Source organism: Nyctereutes procyonoides, unplaced genomic scaffold, assembly GCF_905146905.1.
Source record: "Nyctereutes procyonoides isolate TBG_1078 unplaced genomic scaffold, NYPRO_anot_genome, whole genome shotgun sequence".
In the NCBI taxonomy this organism is placed as follows: Eukaryota; Metazoa; Chordata; class Mammalia; order Carnivora; family Canidae; genus Nyctereutes; species Nyctereutes procyonoides.
The window spans coordinates 247822-255481 of NW_026575140.1; the positions used below are offsets into that span (position 1 = coordinate 247822).

Sequence of the window (7660 nt, forward strand, 5' to 3'; positions counted from 1 at the left end):
TTGGAGACCGCCCAGGAAAGAAATGAGGAAAATCACTCTTGTAGTCTCAGGGTTTCCAAGATAATACTAATTCGTTATCCAGTGGTTGCTTACTATGCACCACACACCCATGAAATATATTATCTTATTCTCAGGAAAGCTGTGAGCTGAGCACTGCGGTTCTGTCCCATTTCTCGGTTAGGGCACTAGTGCCCAGGGAGAGCGGGCAAGCGTGTAAGTGGAGTATGGTCAGCATAGGGCTGTAGACCCGGTGCTTTACAAGTGCTTGCTATTACCCTGGGACCTACACCAGGAGAACTGCAGTTTTGATTCCTGATGCCTCCTGCCTGCCCTCAGTTTAAGCCAATCCTTTGCTTTCTCCTTTATAAATTAGAAGGTGTTAGAAAACCACAGTGTGCAATGCAGACTTGTCCCCCCACCCCCTTTAAGTACAAGACATTCACTCCCCAGAGGCAGGGCTGCTTGGCTGCTGACGACACTGTAGAGCTGACTCTCTGAGAACTTGCTTTAGCTGGTGGGTGGTCCTCATCCAATGGCTAGTTGACCTAGAGTTCAAGAACAGGTTAACTCTGAGGAGCCCTGCAGGATCCCCCTTGGTTTTGGGGCGCCTGGATGGCTCAGCGGTTGGGTGGCTGCCTTCGGCTCAGGGCTTGATCCTGGAATCCAGGATCGAGTCCCACCTCGGGATCCTGCGAAGAATCTGCTTCTCCCTCTGCCTCTCTCTCTCTCATGAATAAATAAATGAAGCCTAAAAAAAGAAAAAGAATTCGCCTTGATTTTAACTGAGGCTGCTTTGTGGTGGTTATCAAACACCTGCTCTTTGTTAGGCACTAATCAAAACCTTGAGACCATATTGAGATTCTTGGGATTTCTGAGAGCAAGATCTCTGTGGAGCTCCTTATTGCTTTTTCTTAAAAAAAAAAAAAAAGGTATTTTGGGCTGGGAGAAGAGCCTAGCACTTTATTGTTATTAAATATTCTTTGGCTGTTGCTTTTTTGACTGAATTCTAAAAATTATCCCAGTCAATATAAACACTGATTTGGGTTACAGCATCTGCCACTCCAAATTATTAAATAACTTCCTCTTAGATCTTCTTAACTAAAACCCCTTTGTTTCGCCTTCTACCTATTTTGTTTTCTTGGAAAGCAAATCTGATCATTTCAAGCATCTGATATGATGCAAATTTCTCGGCATATAGCAAGCAGGCCTTACAAACTGGCTCCCTGCAATATTTTTAGCTTAAACTCCTATCCCTGCTCCCATCACTTAATTGCTTCCCACCAGTCTCCCTGATATCTCTTTTTCTTCTCGTTATAGAAATAATTGCTATGATCCTATTATTTCATATTCTTGAGATTTTGTACATTATCCCCCCTTCCTGACAGGCCACTCCATCTTCCACATCATCTGCAACCCTTATCAACATTTCTGTTTATTAACCTTCAGGCTTAAATGTAGCCTCTTAAGTTTTCATAGTTAATTATCCTCCCTTCCCTACATAATATCAACCAGATATAAGGATAGGACAATTCTTTCCTCTTCGATCCTCCCATGACATTTTGTGTATCATTCTTTGTACACTTGACCAACTTGCATTGCAATTACCTATCCGTGTCCTTTAAAGAATTGTTATATCCTTGAGAGCAATGACTATGGCTTGTCTTTTTATCTCCAGAATTTGAGTGTGGCGTACGGCAAAAACTGGAAGTACTGCAGCTGCATGCATCTCTCGTTTTCCTGTTAGACTGTCAGAAACACAGAATTAGAATTCCATTTCGTTGGATTTCCTTTATACAACGGGAGCATATTTTCATATTCGTTTATATTGGTCCCTCCAGGGTGAATTTCAGTGGAGGAGACACAGATAGACGGTGGTGGCAGTGCCTTTCTTTTATTTAAATGATCTATTTCTCTGTTTCCGCTGCTATTTACCACTGTCTTTCTGCACTGACCTAGTGATGCGAATGAGGCGAATCTCCTCCGTCAATGATGCTTGCAACAGTCGGCTGGTAGGTGCGGCTCGAGGAACGTCTCATCATTCGGCCTTCCGCATAAGAAGTGCTGTTGGGGGCTTCTTTGGGGAGAGAGGAGCTGCAGAAGGATGAGTTCTAATGGAGAGCAGGAAAAACCGGGAATCTTTTCCAGTTTGGAAGAGTCCAGTCATCTTTACCAAGAGCAGTAACAGCTTAATTTTTAAGAATATTTGTTTTTGGTCTGAAGAGCTGCATGTATACCAGTGTGGAGGAACAGGAGTAGCTTTAGTTCCATCCTTCCACTCTGCTCTCCTTTTCACTCGTGATTAGACAACTTGTGATTAATCCCATTAGGATTCTCCAGCCTCCTCGCTTCCTATCTGCCTCTTTTTGTTCTCCACACATGCACCTAAAATGCTCCTCTTCAGTCCTCAACTGTTGCCTCCTATTACCTTTCCTGACTCCCCTCTGAACAGTCATTTGTTTTTCTTCTATGACGTTGTATTAGTTTGTTTGCATCTATACTATTATTCTGGCAATGGGATTTTTTTTTTTGGAAAGAGAACTTTTTATTACTTTTATGTACAGAAAATTCAACAGCATACACTTAGCTTAGTTTGGTGGCCAGTTCTTTAGCTTTCGCCTTTTCCAACTTGGCGGTGTTAGCCACTGACTTTGGATGCAGAAGGTTGCCTCCCCAGTGACGGTGGATCTTAAAATAGCTGTCACTGCAATTGGTCCTGATAGCTTCCACCAGCTTAGCCAGAGCTCCTTTGCCTTCCTAGTTAATCTGTGTGAAGGCAACAGTGGTGCAAGTCATCCGGTGGAGCAGAAGCCCCACCCTGGCCTTCCCCTTGATAAGGCAGTAGGGAGCCTACTTCTTACAACGCAGGGCCGGCAGGAAGACGACCAGCTCAGTGGAATCCACATCATGTGCAGTCACTACCAGCTGAGCCTTCTTGTTTTTCACCAATGTGGTGGCAGTAATAACCCCAGCTGGGAGGACAGGGGGCCTCTTAGTGGGGACTTCCACTTTGCCAGGAGCTTTCTTCTCAGCCAGGGCCCACAATCTTTGCTTCTTCTCTTGCTTTGTCTTTGGTCTATATTTGTGGGCCAGCTTAACCCATTGAGTAGCTATTTGGTGGTCCAAGGCCTGGGTGAACTGGATAATCATGGGTTAATCATGCATTTTTAGACATCCATAGAGAATAGCCCTTTGCAGCTGCAGCCAGTTATAGCAGGGCCATTTGACAAGGCAGGTCAAGTCCTTTTTGGGCTAGATGTTCTGTTTGGTACCAGAATTCTTGGATCTTTTCTCAAACTATCTCTTGGCTTCCTGCTTCTTCACAACAACAGGGGCTGAGGCTACTTTCTTCCCCTTAGGCTTTCCTTTTGACATCTTGGATGGATGGAGGAGAGAGAAAGAAAGAATTGTTCTGGCAATGGCATTTAATTATCTGCTTGCATGGCTCAAAAGAGAGGCTTGAATTGCTTCATGAGAGAGGATAAGTCTACTCCCCCATGGCATTCTCAGAAGTTGAATGGTGAATGGGACATGGCGGTCATTAGAAAATATGTGGGGTACAAATGATTCAGAAGAAATATTTATTGAGGGTGTTTTTGCTGTATTACCTAACACAACTCTTCCAAGATATTTACCCACTTCAGCAATAATTTGTTCTTGCTCCAGAGTGTGATGGAAAGATTAGTACATGGCAAAGACAGATTAGAATTAGAAATGCCAACCAACATATTTTTTGTTTCTCTTTCTCTCAGACATGAAGATTTTTTAATGATTTAAACCAGAAGACTATTCCTGGGTCTAAGTGACTGTTATTAGATGTAGCAAAAGTCTTTGATAGTTGACTATTTAGGAAAACAGAGCTAGTGTGTGACTAAAAATGTCAGTAATGAGGGGCATCTGGGAGGCTCAGCGGTTGAGCATCAGCCTTTGGCTCAGGTCATGATCCCAGGGTCTGGGGATCTCATATATCTATAATATATCTGATCTATCTCTCTACCTACAGATATATATATATATATATACACACACACACACATATATAATAGTATATAAATATAATATATAATATATATATATATACATATATAAATAATATATCTGGTATATATACTATATATAATATATATATATATAATATAATCTGATGTATATCTGCTCTTTCCAAAGTTTATCCCTGTACACTTTACAGTATTATAGGTTTGTTATTTTGAGAAGGAGGAAAGAACATATTGGTTAAAATTTTAAATAACCCCCTTCCCTAAACCATTCACTACATGCAAAAATGGATACCAGTGGCCCAAATTGGCTATAAATATTGGATGATGTAGGCAGTTAGCATTCCTGCAAACGGAAGTTCTGTACTTACCGGTTGTACTAATTATAATCCAGCTTCTATACTAGCTTCTTTAGTGAGAAGCCATTTCTGTTTAATCTCCTCCACTGAGTTTAAAGACAAACAAATAGAACATTTTGAATATTTGAAAGAGTGACTTTTAAGAACAAGGTTTGGTGCTTGAAACCTAAATTCCCTGGAACCAACCATACTATAAGGCACTGAAGCTAGGGAAAATGTAATTCTGATGTATGGTCCTACTTGAGGCAAGCTGAACTCAAGAGGTGTTTAGGGAATTGTAAACCAAAATGTTCCATCTTTATAGTACTCAGTCAGGGTTAATGGAAGGAAAGTGTCATAGTCCTGGCTACAGGGTCTGGTCCCTGAGGTCTGCTGTGGGTAACAATATCACCCACTCTGGTCTCCTGGGAGGCCTGCAATGGACAAGGCAATAAAAATCAATCTGGAGGGAAGAAACAAGGTTTAGATTAAGAAACAGAAGGTACCAACAAGCTGATTTGGCTCTCAAAGGAGGGGTATTCAATTTTGACAATATCGCTATCATGACATGTATAACTGCATATTTTTGTGGTGATTATTTATTTACAATTTTGTTTCTCTAATAATAGACAGTGAATTCCTGGAAGATGAAGCTTATATCTTCAGTGGCAAGAATCCTATTTGAAAAATGCACACATGCATGCACATACATGTGCAAAACACACAACACAGATATACAATAGAGATATATAGGAAAACAATCTGCATCTTTTGAGTCCTACACTGTCATTATCAAATGACAGACAAGGAGTGAATTGTTGCAGAAGAAAAGCAAGGAGGGAGGAAGGAAAGAAACATTCTTAATCTTGACTTTCTCATTAATCTTGACTTTTCCTTGAGAAAATCAGTTTCAGCATCTCAGATTCTTCATCTGCAAAGTGGCTAGATCAGATTTGAGATGTTTTCTAAGCATTTTCCAGAAATAATGTCTTATGGTTCCTTTGACATGTTTGTTGTTATCAAAAGAGAGAGTATTATAGGATGGACCTGCTGGTGAAGCAGGTGGTGCAATCAGATGTTGAGGAGGTAAACCTTACCAGTGTCCACCTACTTCTGGGCCTGCTTGTTACCAGCTCACGGAAGGAGGCCTTCCTGCTCATGTCACTGGGCTGTTTGAGTGGAATGGAACAAAAGGCAAAGAATGTCCCTTCTGCATTTGTAAAAAGACTCTCAAGCAATGTCCAGGCAAGGTACATTGCTGGCATGTTTTAGGGGATAAGGAATGATATCGTGAAGGGGCTTCAAATCACAGAGAAATCTGGCCCTATCACTTAAAGTCGTGTGACACTGGGCAAGTCACTTAACATTTATAAATCATGTATGTAAAGTAATTAAGAATTTTAAGGAACTACAACAAAATGGAAAATATCGATGAGTATTATTATGGATGTTAGTTATTATTATAATTACTTCATCTCTTATGTGGGGATGCTCAATCCATCTACTATTTTCTGGGAAAGAAGTCATAAAGGTTTTTAACTAATGCATTTATCAATACTTTTTAAAAGTCTTGTGATGAACAACCTCATGCAGGGAGAGAGGATGCTAAAGTAGATGATAGCACAGGAACCTTGGAGTTATATAGATCTGACATAAATACCAACCCAGTCTTTTAGTATATATGAGATATTGGAAAATCAATAAACAACTCTGAACCTTGATTTTCTCCATGTAAAACAGTGTTTGTATTTCACTATCAAGGTAGTTTGGAGGATTGACCAACAAGACACATAGTCACCTTCTTCTAAGGGTGTGTTAGGAACAAAGCAGACATTTATTCATGCAACCACAATTGACTGCATACTTATAATTTCCTGATAATAAAATACTTAGCGAAGTATAGTCTCTACTCTCACAAATATTACTGTTTAGTTCCTTTTAATTTCCATGTTTCCTAATAACAGAGAACACACACTCAAGGGAATATGCATGAGGTTGCTGAATATTGCCAAAGGTGGTATGGGTTTGTCAGTCAAGAAAAATGGTCTCTGTTCTAGGGTGTGAGTGGGGCAAAGAAGAATCTGATGACTGAAGGGGCACACATGGTTGAAGAGCAAGCTAATTCAATCTTCACACTGTGGTCCCAATAATGTTATTTGAAAATAATAAAAATTAGATATTTAAACATAATCTTTGGGATGCCTGGGTGGCTCCATCAGTTAAGAGCCTGACTCTTGATTTAAGCTCAGGTCATCATCACAGGGTCATGAGGGTGAGCCCCATGTTGGGATCCATGCTCAGTGTAGAGTCTGCTTGAGATTCTCTCCTTCTCACCCTCCCCATGCTCATGTGCACTCTCTCTCTCTCTCAAATAAATAAATAGAATCTTATGAAATAAATATAACCTCTTACTAAATTCATTTATTTAAAGGTGGTAAGTGTTCCCTAAATATCTTTGTAGCTGTTTCATGCCTGTACAATGCCTTAAGTACAGAGGACCCAGTATTTGTTGAGTACCTTTATGAATATTTGCTCATTGAATTCTCTCGACAGACTTACCTGTAAGTAGCATTTGTAAGAATCATCATTGTATAGATGGGGAAACTTGAGAAATCAAGGAGTTTGTTCAGGATCAAACATTTATTTATTTTATTTTAGTATTTTTTTTCAGGATCGAACACTTCTGAAAGAAATTGAGGAAGACACAAAGAGATGGAAAAATATTCCATGCTCATGGATTGGCAGAATTAATATTGTAAAAATGTCAATGTTACCCAGGGCAATTTACACGTTTAATGCAATCCCTATCAAAATACCATGGACTTTCTTCAGAGAGTTAGAACAAATTATTTCAAGATTTGTGTGGAATCAGAAAAGACCCCGAATAGCCAGGGGAATATTGAAAAAGAAAACCATAGCTGGGAGCATTACAATGCCAGATTTCAGGTTGTACTACAAAGCTGTGGACATCAAGACAGGGTGGTGCTGGCAAAAAAACAGACACATAGATCAATGGAACAGAATAGAGAACCCAGAAGTGGACCCTGAACTTTATGGTCAACTAATATTCGATAAAGGAGGAAAGACGATCCACTGGAAGAAAGACAGTCTCTTCAATAAATGGTGCTGGGAAAATTGGACATCCACATGCAGAAGAATGAAACTGGACCACTCTCTTGCACCATACACAAAGATAAACTCAAAATGGATGAAAGATCTAAATGTGAGACAAGATTCCATTAAAATCCTAGAGGAGAACACAGGCAACACCCTTTTTGAACTTGGCCACAGTAACTTCTTGCAAGATTCATCCATGAAGGCAAAAGAAAC

The 7660-nt window shown here is 40.1% G+C and overlaps 1 pseudogene; it reads right to left on the bottom strand.

Moving 5' to 3' along the window:
- Window positions 1–2580: 2580 nt before the first annotated feature.
- LOC129497828 (60S ribosomal protein L7a-like) lies at window positions 2581–3372 on the bottom strand (annotated as a pseudogene).
- Between the last annotated feature and the right edge of the window lie 4288 nt (window positions 3373–7660).